Raw genomic sequence first — 17275 nt, 5'->3', positions numbered from 1 at the left:
TCTCTCTCTCTCTCTCCTCCTCTCTCTCTCTAGAAAACCTACCTCTCTCTCCTACCTCTCGGTCTCTCCTACCTCTCTCTCTCTCACACATCTCTCCCTCTCTCCTCCCTCTCTCCTCTCCTACCTCTCTCCTCTTCTACCTCTCTCCTCTTCTACCTCTCTCCTCTTCTACCTCTCTCCTCTTCTACCTCTCTCCTCTCCTCTCCTACCTCTCTCCTCTTCTACCTCTCTCCTCGTCTACCTTTCTCCTCTTCTACCTCTCTCCTCTTCTACCTCTCTCCTCTTCTACCTCTCTCCTCTCCTACCTCTCTCTCTCCTACCTCTCTCTCTCTCTTACCTCCCTCTCTCTCTCTCTCACTCTCTCTTACCTCTCTCTGTCTCCTACCTCTCACTCTCTCCTACCTCTCACTCTCTCCTACCTCCCTCCCTCTCTCTCCTACCTCCCTCCCTCTCTCTCCTACCTCCCTCCCTCTCTCTCCTACCTCCCTCCCTCTCTCTCCTACCTCCCTCCCTCTCTCTCCTACCTCCCTCCCTCTCTCTCCTACCTCCCTCCCTCTCTCTCCTACCTCCCTCTCTCTCCTCCCTCTCACTCTCTCCCACCTCTCTCTCTCTACTCCTTCCCCTCCCTCCTCTCTCCCTCTCTTTTTCGCTTCTTTCTCATTCTCATTTTCTCTCTCCTTCCACCCACTCACTCTTCATTCTCTTGCCTCCACTGGCTTACACATAGTCAGTCCCCCCCCCCATGAATAAACCAGCAGGCTTGTGGTCCCAGGAAGCACTGGGGCATGGATGAACACAGCCACTCACCTCAGGGGTCCATGCTGGATTAGCTTTGTGTTGCCATGCTGGCCGTCATAATGACACCGTTGTTTCAACTCATTCCTTCCTGTTTGGCGCTACGCTACATGCCGCTCCACACTCACGTCATGGAGGGCAAGAATTGGCCACAGACAATGCACCTCTATACTGGATACAATTGGTCGGATGAGCTTTGTCTCGCCCTGCTGGTGTTGTTATTCCCCATTCCTCCCTGTCTGACTGACACTACCTTAAAACAAAAGGCGTTATCTAGAACCTAAAGGAGTTCTTCGGGCTGTCCTCATAGGTGAAACCTTTGAAGAACCCTTTTTTTGTTTAAGTTAGAACCCTTTTGCTTCCATGTAGAACCGATCTATAGGGAAACAAAAAGGGTTCTACCTGGAACCAAGAAGGGTTCTCCAATGGGAGGAGTACCAGTTCGACCCAACCAAGAGACAGAAGAAGCTGGTCTGAATTAGGTAAAGCTCTTCCTCCTCATCATCGTGGTTCCCCTTTCAGACAGTGATGACGCTGAATGCTATTCTGCACATATTGAACATCAATGAATGATCATGACTAACTCACTCTTCCATTCCAATCTGTTCCTAAATAGAAAAGCCAACTGGCTGGCACATCACCAAGCTTGTGGTCTTGTCTGGATTGTCTGGAAGCTGCTGGTAGACTAATCTATGTCCCAATTGGCACCCTATTCCCTGTGTAGTGTGCCGCACCCATAGGGCTCTGGTCAAAGGAATGCACTATATATAGGGAGCAGGGTGCCATTTGAGGCCAAACCTTAATTTTCACACAGTTTATATTACTGTAAAACTCATTCATACTCAGTGATATATCAATTACTGTAAAACTCATTCATATTCAGTAATATGTCTATTACTGTAAAACCCATTCATACTCAGTGATATGTCTATTACTGTAAAACTCATTCATACTCAGTGATATGTCTATTACTGTAAAACCCATTCTATTACTGTACATTTACATTTAAGTCATTTAGCAGACGCTCTTATCCAGAGCGACTTACTTAGTGATGTATATTACTGTAAAACCCATTCTATTACTGTAAAACCCATTTATACTTAGTGATGTATATTACTGTAAAACCCATTCTATTACTGTAAAACCCATTTATACTTAGTGATGTATATTACTGTAAAACCCATTCTATTACTGTAAAACCCATTTATACTTAGTGATGTATATTACTGTAAAACCCATTCTATTACTGTAAAACCCATTTATACTTAGTGATGTATATTACTGTAAAACCCATTCATACTCAGTGGCAGCGTAGCCTAGTGGGTAGAGCGTTGGACTAGTAGCCGAAAGGTTGCAAGTTGAAATCCCCGAGCTGACAAGGTACAAATCTGTCGTCTGCCCCTGAACAGGCAGTTAACCCACTGTTCCTAGGCCGTGATTGAAAATAAGAATTTGTTCTTAATTGACTTGCCTAGTTAAATAAAGGTAAAATAAAAAAATGAAATATATATATATATGAATGAGAAACCCATTCATACTCACTGCTGTCTATTACTGTAAAACCCATTTATACTTAGTTATGTGTATTACTGTAAAACCCATTCATAGTGATATGTGTATTACTGTAAAACCCATTCATAGTGATATGTGTATTACTGTAAAACCCATTTATAGTTATGTGTATTACTGTAAAACCCATTCATAGTGATATGTGTATTACTGTAAAACCCACTCATACTCAGTGCTCTCTGTTACAAATCTAGCCATCTACATCAGCTTGCATGTGTGTGTGTGTGTGTGTGTGTGTGTGTGTGTGTGTGTGTGTGTGTGTGTGTGTGTGTGTGTGTGTGTGTGTGTGTGTGTGTGTGTGTGTGTGTGTGTGTGTGTGTGTGTGTGCGCGTGCGTGTGTGCGTGTGTTACAGATCTAGCCATCTACATCATCTTTATCTCCATGCTATTACCTCCCGGCGATGTGTGTAGAATCAGTTTGGGACAGCACAACAGCCTAAAACCCATACGCTTTACCATGGAGCCAGACAGGCAGGACCTGGAAACTGAGGTTTATGGGTTAGGCACACATGAATGGAGTGGAGTTGTGTGAAGGGAGGCTGGCTGATGGATGGATGGATGGAAGGATGGATGGATGGAGCTGAGCTGGGTGAAGGGAGGCTGGCTGACACAGTAGATACTCCATGCTGATGGTGATGGGAAAATTATTTATATGACTGTGTGTGTGTGTGTGTGTGGCAGAGGGAGACAGGCAGTGAGCTATATGTAGCCTACATGCCTGGGTTTTGTTGTCTGGCAGCAGTAGCTGGTGGATGACAGGTGAAAACACACATGACGAGAGGCTACACCTCCACCTGTAACCACCCTAAAGGTGTTACCTACACCAGTGGGGCCACTGTAACCAGCAGGCTTGGTACATAGGGGACAGTGGGGTAACCTGAAGTCACGTTTCAAAGGAAACCATACACAACAACTAATCCTTAGGTAGAAGTCATCATTTCAGTCTATATGAAAGAAGAAATCAACATGGAAAAAATTGTGAAAAAAGTTATGTCCAAAAAAACAAATGTATTGTGTTAAGAGGTTTCATGATATTTGTATCTAAACCAAAATACAAATATGATTGTTCTGTAAGTCTATAAGATTCAATGTCAGGTCCTAAACTGAGCATGAAAGTGCATCCTTGTAGCTGTGTTGGCTAATATAGTCAAAATGTTTAACCTTGGGTAAGTTGAACCAATGAGACATGGGGTAAGTTGAACCAATGACCATGGGGTAAGTTGAACCAATGACCATGGGGTAAGTTGAACCAATGACCATGGGGTAAGTTGAGCCAATGACCATGGGGTAAGTTGAGCCAATGACCATTGAGCCAATGACCATGGGGTAAGTTGAGCCAATGACCATGGGGTAAGTTGAACCAATGACCATGGGGTAAGTTGAGCCAATGACCATGGGGTAAGTTGAGCCAATGACCATGGGGTAAGTTGAGCCAATGACCATGGGGTAAGTTGAGCCAATGACCATGGGGTAAGTTGACCCAATGACCATGGGGTAAGTTGACCCAATGACCATGGGGTAAGTTGACCCAATGGCCATGGGGTATGTTGAGCCAATAGCAAGCTGAGCAAATTCAGGTGTTTTCTTCCAAGCAGTAATGTAAGGCATTATTGCTGGGATACGACGTAACAACAGGACCTGGCCTATGTTAGAAGAGGAAGACGAAGAAGACGAAGAAGAAGATAAGGAAGAAGACGAAGAAGAATAAGAGGAAGAAGTAGAAGGAGAAGCAGAAGTAGAAGACGTTCTAAACACAAAGCTAAAGAACCTGTATCAAACAAATCACAAATGATCTTCCAAAATGGTTCTCTTACAGCTCTCCTATCCCACAAAGCCAGCTTCTAACCCCTTATAATAAACATAGTGTGTTTGAGCTACAGACTTCTGGGTTGTACAATTGGATTTGTTTATTTCTTCTGCATCCATAGAGCCGCAGTGTTTGTTCGACGAGGGCGGATCACAAATTGTAGTGTCCATAATACTGTAAGAGGTTCTTCTACATAGATTATAGGAAATCCCAGGACATAGTGTCCATAATACTGTAAGAGGTTCTTCTACATAGATTATAGGAAATCCCAGGACATAGTGTCCATAATACTGTAAGAGGTTCTTCTACATAGATTATAGGAAATCCCAGGACATAGTGTCTATAATACTGTAAGAGGTTCTTCTACATAGACAATAGGAAATCCCAGGACATAGTGTCTATAATACTGTAAGAGGTTATTCTACATAGATTATAGGAAATCCCAGGACATAGTGTCTATAATACTGTAAGAGGTTCTTCTACATAGATTATAGGAAATCCCAGGACATAGTGTCTGTAATATAGTAGGGGGTCTTCTACATAGATTATAGGAAATCCCAGGACATAGTGTCTGTAATATAGTAGGGGGTCTTCTACATAGATTATAGGAAATCCCAGGACATAGTGTCTGTAATATAGTAGGGGGTCTTCTACATAGATTATAGGAAATCCCAGGACATAGTGTCTATAATACTGTAAGAGGTTCTTCTACATAGATTATAGGAAATCCCAGGACATAGTGTCTATAATACTGTAAGAGGTTCTTCTACATAGATTATAGGAAATCCCAGGACATAGTGTCTATAATACTGTAAGAGGTTCTTCTACATAGACAATAGGAAATCCCAGGACATAGTGTCTATAATACTGTAAGAGGTTCTTCTACATAGACAATAGGAAATCCCAGGGCATAGTGTCTATAATACTGTAAGAGGTTCTTCTACATAGACAATAGGAAATCCCAGCACATAGTGTCTATAATACTGTAAGAGGTTCTTCTACATAGATTATAGGAAATCCCAGGACATAGTGTCTATAATACTGTAAGAGGTTCTTCTACATAGATTATAGGAAATCCCAGGACATAGTGTCTGTAATATAGTAGGGGGTCTTCTACATAGATTATAGGAAATCCCAGGACATAGTGTCTGTAATATAGTAGGGGGTCTTCTACATAGATTATAGAAAATCCCAGGACATATTGTCTGTAATATAGTAGGGGTTCTTCTACATAGATTATAGGAAATCCCAGGATATAGTGTCTATAATACTGTAAGAGGTTCTTCTACATAGATTATAGGAAATCCCAGGACATAGTGTCTGTAATATAGTAGGGGATCTTCTACATAGATTATAGGAAATCCCAGGACATAGTGTCTGTAATATAGTAGGGGGTCTTATACATAGATTATAGGAAATCCCAGGACATAGTGTCTGTAATATAGTAGGGGGTCTTCTACATAGATTATAGGAAATCCCAGGACATAGTGTCTGTAATATAGTAGGGGGTCTTCTACATAGATTATAGGAAATCCCAGGTCATAGTGTCTATAATACTGTAAGGGGTTCTTCTACATAGATCATAGTAAATCCCAGGACATAGTGTCTATAATACTGTAAGGGGTTCTTCTACATAGACAATAGGAAATCCCAGGACATAGTGTCTATAATACTGTATGGGCTTCTTCTACATAGATTATAGGAAATTCCAGGGCATAGTGTCTATAATATAGTATGAGGACATCGATAATACTGTAAGAAACTCACATAGCTGCAGTGACACACACACACACACACACACACACACACACACACACACACACACACACACACACACACACACAGTCATATAAATACTTTTCCCATCACCATCAGCATGGAGTATCTACTGTGTCATCCATCAGCATGGTGTATCTACTGTGTCCTCCATCAGCATGGTGTATCTACTGTGTCCTCCATCAGCATGGTGTATCTACTGTGTCCTCCATCAGCATGGTGTATCTACTGTGTCCTCCATCAGCATGGTGTATCTACTGTGTCCTCCATCAGCATGGTGTATCTACTGTGTCCTCCATCAGCATGGAGTATCTACTGTGTCCTCCATCAGCATGGTGTATCTACTGTGTCCTCCATCAGCATGGAGTATCTACTGTGTCCTCCATCAGCATGGAGTATCTACTGTGTCCTCCATCAGCATGGTGTATCTACTGTGTCTACTGTCAGCCAGCCTCCCTTCACCCAACTCAGCTCCATCCATCCATCCATCAGCCAGCCTCCCTTCACCCAACTCAGCTCCATCCATCCATCAGCCAGCCTCCCTTCACCCAACTCAGCTCCATCCATCCATCCATCCATCAGCCAGCCTCCCTTCACACAACTCAGCTCCATCCATCCATCCATCAGCCAGCCTCCCTTCACCCAACTCAGCTCCATCCATCCATCCATCCATCAGCCAGCCTCCCTTCACCCAACTCAGCTCCATCCATCCATCAGCCAACCTCCCTTCACACAACTCAGCTCCATCCATCCATCAGCCAGTCTCCCTTCACACAACTCAGCTCCATCCATCCATCAGCCAGCCTCCCTTCACCCAACTCAGCTCCATCCATCCATCAGCCAGCCTCCCTTCACCCAACTCAGCTCCATCCATCCATCATCAGCCAGCCTCCCTTCACCCAACTCAGCTCCATCCATCCATCCATCCATCAGCCAGCCTCCCTTCACACAACTCAGCTCCATCCATCCATCAGCCAGCCTCCCTTCACACAACTCAGCTCCATCCATCCATCAGCCAGCTTCCCTTCACACAACTCAGCTCCATCCATCCATCAGCCAGCCTCCCTTCACACAACTCAGCTCCATCCATCCATCCATCAGCCAGCCTCCCTTCACACAACTCAGCTCCATCCATCCATCAGCCAGCCTCCCTTCACACAACTCAGCTCCATCCATCCATCAGCCAGCCTCCCTTCACACAACTCAGCTCCATCCATCCATCAGCCAGCCTCCCTTCACCCAACTCAGCTCCATCCATCCATCCATCAGCCAGCCTCCCTTCACACAACTCAGCTCCATCCATCCATCCATCCTTCCATCCATCCATCAGCCAGCCTCTCTTCACACAACTCCACTCCATTCATGTGTGCCTAACCCATGAACCTCAGTTTCCAGGTCCTGCCTGTCTGGCTCCATGATAAAGCGTATGGGTTTTAGGCTGTTGTGCTGTCCCAAACTGATTCTACACACATCGCCGGGAGGTAATAGCATGGAGATAAAGATGATGTAGATGGCTAGATTTGTAACAGACAGCACTGAGTATGAATGGGTTTTAGAGTAATACACATATCACTATGAATGGGTTTTAGAGTAATACACATATCACTATGAATGGGTTTTACAGTAATACACATATCACTGAGTATGAATGGGTTTTACAGTAATAGACAGCACTGAGTATGAATGGGTTTTACAGTAATAGACAGCACTGAGTATGAATGGGTTTTTACAGTAATAGACAGCACTGTGTATGAATGGGTTTTACAGTAATAGACAGCACTGTGTATGAATGGATTTTACAGTAATAAACATATCACTATGTATGAATGGGTTTTACAGTAATAGACAGCGCTGAGTATGAAATGAATGGCTTTTACAGTAATAGACAGCACTGAGTATGAATGGGTTTTACAGTAATAGACAGCACTGAGTATGAATGGGTTTTACAGTAATAGACAGCACTGAGTATGAATGGGTTTTACAGTAATAGACAGCACTGAGTATGAATGGCTTTTACAGTAATAGACAGCACTGAGTATGAATGGGTTTTACAGTAATAGACAGCACTGAGTATGAGTGGGTTTTACAGTAATCAAGGATTATAAATATAAGAGCTGGACATTCAGATACATGAAAATGCAGATTTTTTTTTGCTGGGGTCTCGGGACTGATAAGGTTGAAGACTGCTGTAGTCCTACAGTATGATCCAATCTCTTAACACACTCAGATGTGGGTAATGGAATTGGTAACATGTAGATGGGGATCCTTTTAGGAACTACTATAGTCATCAAAGGAAACACTGCCAACACAGAGTCATAATCCACTAGAATTGAATCATTTTCTAATTATGTTATCAGGAGCCATCATCACTGATAGCCTTGCTCTCTCTCATCTTCCTGTACCACACACACACACACACACACACACACACACACACACACACACACACACACACACACACACACACACACACACACACACACACACACACACACACACACACACACACACACACACACACACACACACACACACACACACACACACACACACACACACACACACACACGTGTAGCTCAGTTGGTAGAGCATGGCGCTTGTAACGCCAGGGTAGTGGGTTCGATCCCCGGGACCACCCATACGTAGAATGTATGCACACATGACTGTAAGTCGCTTTGGATAAAAGCGTCTGCTAAATGGCATATTTTTTTTTTTTTTTTTGAATGATTTAAAGGGGAGGAGTGTGTGTGTGTGTGTGTTTGTCCATCCCCATGCATGTGTGCAGTCACAAGGTTGTTCCAGGGCTGTTGCAGAGTGCCCAGTATGTGTGGACATGCTTTCATTGGCCATTGATTACAGTTCCCCTGGTGATAACAGGGAGAAGAGACTCCATTATCCGGATCAACACTACACCCTCTGAAAGACAGGGAGAAGAGACTCCATTATCCAGATCAATACTACACCCTCTGAAAGACAGGGAGAACAGACTCCATTATCCAGATCAACACTACACCCTCTGAAAGACAGGGAGAAGAGACTCCATTATCCAGATCAACACTACACCCTCTGAAAGACAGGGAGAAGAGACTCCATTATCCAGATCAACACTACACCCTCTGAAAGACAGGGAGAAGAAACTCCAGTATCCAGATCAACACTACACCCTCTGAAAGACAGGGAGAAGAGACTCCATTATCCAGATCAACACTACACCCTCTGAAAGAGAGGGAGAAGAGACTCCATTATCCAGATCAACACTACACCCTCTGAAAGACAGGGAGAAGAGACTCCATTATCCAGATCAACACTACACCCTCTGAAAGACAGGGAGAAGAGACTCCATTATCCAGATCAACACTACACCCTCTGAAATATCTGACTCTAGGGATACGGCCAAAACGACACTTTATTCCCTAAAGATGTAGGATCTGAATTTGAGACAGTTTGCTAAAGGAGGTGCATTTGGAATATATTTAAACCCCGTCCCTTTTTCCACATTGTGTTACGTTACAGCCTTAGATTAAATAATTTGTTTTCTATCAACATCTATCAACAATATCAAATAATGACAAAACAAAAACAGGTTTTTTAGAATTTTTTGCAAATGTTTTACAAATAAAAAACAGAAAAACCTTATTAACATAAGTATGCCTTTGCTTTGAGACTCAACATTTAGTTCAGATGCATCCTGTTTCAACGGATCATCCTTGAGATGTTTCTACAACTGGTGGTCATTTCAATTGATTGGACATGATTTGGAAAGGCACACACCTGTCTATATAAGGTTCCACAGTTGACAGTGCATGTCAGAGCAAAAATAAAGCCATGAGGTTAAATGAATTGCCTGTAGAGCACCGGGACAGGATTGTGTCGAGGCACAGACCTAGGAAAGAATACCACAAAAACAGTGCAGCATTAAAGGACCCCAAGAACACGGTGGCCTCCAGCAAACTTAAATGGAAGAAGTTTGGAACCACCTAGACTCTTCCTAGAGCTGGCCACCCGGCCAAACTGAGCAATCAGGGGAGAAGGACCTTGGTCCTTTAATCAATGTTAGAATAAGGCTGTAACGTGAGACAAAATGTGGAAAAAGTAAATAGATCTGAATACTTTCCAAATGCACAGTAATCCTTCGGCAACAGGAGATATTAATTATTATGCAGATTTTTTTTTCTAGAGATTTTTAATGAGGGTAAATCAAGTCTGACATTTTAAAGTGGTAATTACAAACTTTAGAAACCTTTTTTACCTTGGATACACTACAAGTTTGTATTTCCTGCTGTGCAGCAAAAATTCGCAGCAAAAAAAGAGTGATCAAATTAAGATCCTACATCTTAATGAGTTAAATGAGTTGGATGCGCATGTTCTGAGACATTTCCTCCTCTATACTGTTAGAAAAACTATTTTATAACTAAATCCTTCTAAATGGGAATTCTTCGGATATTCAGCTCTGTTTTGGACTGAGAAAACCTCCCTCCCTCTCTGGGACGGATGTTTCTGTTGTTGACTGCTGCTGTTCCTTTTAACACGCACACGCACACACACACACACGCACGCACACACACACACGCACGCACGCACACACGCACACACACACGCACACACACACACACGCACGCACACGCACACACGCACACACACACGCGCGCGCACACACGCGCACACACACGCACGCACACACACAACTCTGAGAGAAGACGGATGTTTCTGTATAGTAGAGGAGGAATGTATTTCAGTGTGTGTGTGTGTGTGTGTGTGTGTGTGTGTGTGTGTGTGTGTGTGTGTGTGTGTGTGTGTGTGTGTGTGTGTGTGTGTGTGTGTGTGTGTGTGTGTGTGTGTCTATTACAATTAGGCTAAAACTAATCGAATATGTCATTGACCTTGATGGCAGTGAGGTGTGGGGTCCATCAAATGGGACAAACACTCCATTGAAACGCTGCATGCAGATTTCTGTAAGATTCTCCTACATGTCCAGAGGAAAACTACTTACAATGCATGCAGGACAGAATTAAGCCAACATCCACTAATAACAACAACTCAATGAGCAATTCAGTTTTGGAAACATCTAAAATACAGTGACCCCCTCTATTATAATTACCAAGAAATTCAATACCAAGAACTGAGCAAAGAAGAGTCAAATCATCCAGCTGGTCCTGGGGCTGAGTTCACAAACCTGCTCTACTAACACACTGAAGCCTCAGTCCCCTCATCCAGCTGGTCCTAGGGCTGAGTTCACAAACATGTTCGACTAACGCACTGAAGCCTCAGTCCCCTCATCCAGCTGGTCCTAGGGCTGAGTTCACAAACATGTTCTACTAACACACTGAAGCCTCAGTCCCCTCATCCAGCTGGTCCTGGGGCTGAGTTCACAAACATGTTCGACTAACGCACTGAAGCCTCAGTCCCCTCATCCAGCTGGTCCTGGGGCTGAGTTCACAAACCTGTTCTCACACTGAAGCCTCCCCCTCATCCAGCTGGTCCTGGGGCTGAGTTCACAAACCTGTTCTACTAACACACTGAAGCCTCAGTCCCCTCATCCAGCTGGTCCTGGGGCTGAGTTCAACGTAGCTGAGTTCACAAACCTGTTCTACTAACACACTGAAGCCTCAGTCCCCTCATCCAGCTGGTCCTGGGGCTGAGTTCACAAACCTGTTCTACTAACACACTGAAGCCTCAGTCCCCTCATCCAGCTGGTCCTGGGGCTGAGTTCACAAACCTGTTCTACTAACACACTGAAGCCTCAGTCCCCTCATCCAGCTGGTCCTGGGGCTGAGTTCACAAACCTGTTCTACTAACACACTGAAGCCTCAGTCCCCTCATCCAGCTGGTCCTGGGGCTGAGTTCACAAACCTGTTCTACTAACACACTGAAGCCTCAGGACCAGAACATCCAATCAATCAAAATAAACCAAATTACGACACAGTCAAAACCAAACTACATTCATTGAAACACAAACACAAAGCTAAATGCAGTGCTATCTGGCCCTAATTCGACAGTACAAGGTGGCTAACTATTTGACCACGGTTACTGATCAAAACCTTAGAAAAATCTTTACAAAGTACAGGCTGGCTCAGTGAGCACAGCCTTGCCATTGAGAAGGGTAGACACAGGAAAACCTGGCTCCCTGTAGAGGAAAGGCTGTGCAACCACTGCACCACAGCAGAACCTGTGACAGAGCTGCATTTCCTGACACAGTGTAAAACAATTAGAGAGTGGCATATGTGCACACCCGTTTCTATTTCAGTTATCCCTGTGTAGGCTTATGAAGATGAATGTTGTGTAGACATGATTTTGTCATTCACCTCTCAAACCACCTGAGACGACTAAACACATTCCAAAAGTAACTCTGTGTTTCACAATCCTTTAAACCAAGTAATTAAACGGTCCTTATCTAATGCAGTAATACAATACATTACAGTGCACTGATGGGGTAGACAATTGCACAACACTTGGCAGCATGTAGACTTGAAAAAGCACGGAGACAAAGCACGCGGGAGCATCCTGTAAACCAATATCTTTATCAGAACCTATGTGCAATGCGTGTGCTGTCAATTGGTTTACCTAAAAAAGCAACAGTAAAATCCGAAAATTGAATATAAACTATATTCTTAAATATCGATTTGAGTTGATAATGTACATTTAGGCAGTTGATAAATGTTCTCGTAAATCAAAAAGCACTCCGTTCACTCCACGCTAAAACAGGCTGTGACTGTGAACACAAAAAAAATCCTATGCAATGTTGTTGTATGCGTAAAAGAACTGACTTGTTCACATGGTAAAATAATATCTAAAATACAATACCTTACCTGCGAATTCCTGACAATCCAAACGTAGTTTGACATGTACAGCCACTTGCTTGTGTTTCTGTAGGCATTATTGTGGGTTGATGTGAGCTCAGTGATAGCCTCGTCCTTCTCTTTGAAAAGGATTCATCTGATGTGATCGCGTCCGTTATAAGGAGTCCGTTATTTCACTGCGATCTCTCCAATGAGAGACACGACGTGGTGGTTGATATGAAATAAGAAGAAATGTGCACCAAACCACTTGGATTAAGTTTTTCTAGAACGACACGAGTCTCTATTTATCTGTTCTGATCGGCAGGGTTGCCTTTACAAACTAAAGTACTTTTTTTTATGTTCAGAAAGACAATTTCAGAAGATGTTTATTTTTATATATATATTCATCCCAAAAGACTGTATGTATTGTTGTCTTTCTTTTTCCAAATCAGACAGTCCAGTTTGCGAACTCTTCAGTGAAATCCCATCAGACAGGTGTCTCTTCAGATTAATGTGTTTATTGTTTTGCTGTGAAGTGCAGTACAAGTCCCACCAAGCCTTATTGCAACAGCATTCTCCCACTGTCTGCACTGTGTGTGTGTGTGTGTGTGTTCGCGCGGCATCCACACATGTTCAGCCAGTACACCCCGGAGAGGTTATTGCGAGTCTGGTATAGCAGGTTACAACTGCAAACTGCCAACACCTTCGTTAAACGAAGAAGATTCTTCTCCCGTAGCGGTTATCGTTAGAACGAGGGAGGGAATTAATGTCAGCACCCACAGCATAGGTTTTATTGCTGGAGTTAAACGATGTGACTCGTGTTGCAACCTACAACCCTGTAAAGTGCGCGGCAAAAAAACATGTTTGAAAGGTAGCGAGGTTTCCATTCAATTGTAGACAGATTTTCATGCGAATTATTCTACATCCGCATAAAGAAAGAATGCGCATTTTCCCACCAGCGGTGTTTATACCAAACGGATTTGCGTGATGACGTAGGGCACACAAAATGTACTTTTTCGCTTAAATGTGCATGTACTTAATACACAATCTAAAGTTCAACGTCATTTATTGAATTTAACTGATAGTTTTGTCATAAAAACGGTTGAGTTATAAAGCAAACGTGCCTATTCTGGTCTTGGCATGTGCGCTCTAGCCAACAGCTAAACAGAAACAGCGTGGGTCGGCTGTACAGGTAGGCTCGTCTACATGTTGAGATTATAATGGAAAAGAGCGAGACTATTTTTATTTATCAAACGGCAGTCAATCATAATTTGTCATGTCACCAGAATAAGACACTCGATATGTATTGGAAGGTCCCTGTGAAGTTCACAATAACTTATTTTATATGTAGCCTAATAAACTGCATGGTTTCCCGAGTCGTAGTGGGAGGACCACACGATATATAATCGCTTGACTCCATGTTTACTTCAAAATGATGGTTATTATATCAACATTTGAGTATAAATGCGTTTTCACCACCATTTCTCTCATAATTGATTTGACTGACACAAAAAAGATCCCACCCTGTCCAACAAACAACGTGTTTGTTAATCTTTTCTGTTTATCGTCTACCTTCTCAGGTAAGGGTACTTTTAATAGTTTGGTTCTGGAGTTAAAGTTAATATTAAGGAACAACTGATAACTGATCAACAAGCATAAATAGAACTATTAATAATGACATTTTGGCAGTTTATGGTTCTTTGGAGGAGGGTTTGTGTAGCAAAAAAGGAAGGAGTGTTTGTGCGCGTGCAGGAATAATTGTTCATGACTTTATTACAGGGTCCTGGTGCAGGCTTTTGTTCCAGACCAGCACTAAAACACCAGGACTGAAGAACACTATGTTAAAGGATGCTACATAGTCTGGCATTTATACATTTATACCAAAACGAGCTATTTCCATCACAGCTGTCCTTTATTCTGTTTAGATGCAGTATGACTTTACTACATAAAAAACTGGGTGGAAACGTGGTTTAGTGGGACATTCTCAGCGTCGCGCCCTGCTGCTGTACGTGCTCGTGGCGGTTTGGAGAGATAAATGAAACCGGGTTGCAAAGATTATAGAATTGTAAAGATTTGTCAATGGTACACATTTGATATGACAAAAAAAAATATTACCATGTCCTCATTTCACCCACACAGTTTCATTAAAACATAAAAACATATGAGGGTAGACATAACCAGTCATAAACAACGGTTGTGGTGGTCATTCCGGAAATACAACTCTTAGTATTTCAGTGGTTTTGGATTTCAAAGAAACAACGCAGAGGTTCGTTCTCGTTTGAAATTCGTTTCAATGTATCCCCAGATATCATGCACTATTCAAATGTTTTGTTTGGTAAAGTCAATATGAAAGGCAGACATATACCTGGGTTCAAATATGATTTATAATATCTCAATTACTTTCACATGCATTTGTCACGTTCTGACCTTTATTTCCTTTGTTTTGTATTTATTTAGTATGGTCAGGGCGTGAGTTGGGGTGGGCAGTCTATGTTTGTTTTTCTATGATTTGGGTATTTCTATGTTTCGGCCTCGTATGGTTCTCAATCAGAGGCAGGTGTCATTAGTTGTCTCTGATTGAGAATGATACTTAGGTAGCCTGGGTTTCACTGTGTGTTTGTGGGTGACTGTTCCTGTCTCTGCACCAGATAGGACTGTTTAGGTTTTCGCACGTTTATTGATTTGTTAGTTATCTCATGTCTAGTTCCTTTATTAAAGAACATGAATAACCACCACGCTGCATTTTGGTCTGCTTCACCTCAGGAAAACCCTTACAACATTCGAATGAAGTATTCATATCTATCTGTCTGTCTCTCTGAAATAATTATTTGTAAATCCTCTTAAATACAATTTGGTTGAAAAAAAAAGTTTCTTCCCAAATAACCATTTAAAATACTCAAATGAAAGTACTTATTTTGGGCTGTGTATTTAGAAAAATGTATTTTAAGTGTCAAATACTCAAATATACATGTATTTGAATCCTGGTCTGCTTGTTTACCCAGCTCATAGGGGTATCTTCTCCTTTCATGACTCTTTCTTTCCTTCTTTCTGGATAGACTTCTCCTCGGGCTACTTCCAGGGATTCTCCCAGTGTGTTTTCTGTGCCTGAGATGGTTAACAAACAGAGCTCCGATAGAGAGGAGCCTTTCTCCTTTCAGGCTTCTACAGGCGACCTTCTTCTTGCTACTCTACAGTTTTTTCTCAATTGCTCAATTCTCAAAAGATAACTTTTTTTTTCTTCAAAACAATAAATTCAAATCTCTGAACAAGGAGTTTCTTTTTCACCCCAGATTTGAATTTCTTCATTTTAAGCAAATTGCACATGTTTTGGCACATGTTTGCAAAAGAGTAAGTACAATTATCTACAATTTGCACAATAACTACATGTATATGGCTGATGAAAACAGCTGAGTTGATTCTCAGTGAATGTATCGTACTCTTCACAACTTCACAACATTCTGTCATCGTGTGAGCCGTCACCTGCAAAATGATCCATTAAATTATCAAAATCAATCAGACATACATGTCTACGGCATGGAATGGTGGTCTGCTAAATTGGTTACTTACCTGCCAGGTGAAAATAGTAATGAAATAGGAATCACAATCTTACTAATCAACCAATCAAGTTTGGAAGCATATATATGGAGCTTGCCCATATCACAATCACTACCATTTATGAACATGGAGGAACATCACAACCCTGAACAGCAGCTACATGCTGGTGGAGGAGAAGATGTGTAAGACTGGTGGTGCTGGTGGTGGTGATGATGGTGATAATGGTGGTGGTGATGATGGTGGTGATGGTGATGATGGTGGTGGTGGTAGTGATGGGTGGTGATGGTGATGGTGGTGGTAGTGATGGGTGGTGATGGTGATGGTGGTGGTAGTGATGGGTGGTGGTGGTGATGGTGGTGGTAGTGTTGGGTGGTGGTGGTGATGGTGGTGGTGATGGTGGTGGCGGTGGTGGTAGAGATGGTGGTGATGGTGTTGTTGGTGGTGGTGATGGTGGTGATGGTGGTGTTAGGGGAAGAGATAATAGAGGTAGAAGGTAAAGAATAAGAGTCCCTGATGAAATCAGAGCCACAATCGTGAACCCTGTCATAAACCAAGGTCTTACAATGGAAGAGGCTGGTCAGAGAGCACGGCCTAATGTTGACAGGTCCACAGCATCATAAATCACGGTCTGACAATGGAAGAGGCTGGTCAGAGACCACGGCCTAATGTAAAACAGGTCCACAGTGTCATCAATTGTGCAAACTCATGCTGGTGGCAGAGCAGCTCTACCTGTCATATATCTGTAGAACTGCACAACGACCTCATGCTGGCTGCAGAGCAGCATGATTCAGCCATCAGAAAGAACAAGACATTTTCAACATGGTCATAGCCAACAATTCCATCAGGCTAAGAGAGATCCAGGGTGCAATCATAAATGACAACAATATCTTCGCAAACATCAATTCTGTCAGCATTTTAACTGTAGACAGAGTTTTGGAGTGAAAAAATCTGACTGTGAAACAACTGTACAAGGTGCCATTTGAGAGGAATAGTGACG

The 17275-nt window shown here is 42.7% G+C and overlaps 1 protein-coding gene across 1 annotated transcript in view; it reads right to left on the bottom strand.

Annotated features, from left to right (window-relative positions):
- syndig1l (synapse differentiation inducing 1-like) overlaps positions 1-12959 on the bottom strand; it is a 99276-nt gene extending 86317 nt beyond the window's left edge. The window contains exon 1 of the mRNA XM_046299031.1: positions 12754-12959. The gene's annotated coding sequence lies outside the window, so the exon portion shown is untranslated. The remainder of the gene's footprint in view (positions 1-12753) is intronic.
- Between the last annotated feature and the right edge of the window lie 4316 nt (positions 12960-17275).

Source organism: Oncorhynchus gorbuscha, linkage group LG14 (genome assembly GCF_021184085.1).
Source record: "Oncorhynchus gorbuscha isolate QuinsamMale2020 ecotype Even-year linkage group LG14, OgorEven_v1.0, whole genome shotgun sequence".
Lineage (NCBI taxonomy): Eukaryota > Metazoa > Chordata > Actinopteri > Salmoniformes > Salmonidae > Oncorhynchus > Oncorhynchus gorbuscha.
Note: the sequence above shows the minus strand (reverse complement) of the source record. Positions and strands in the feature narration are given on the sequence as shown.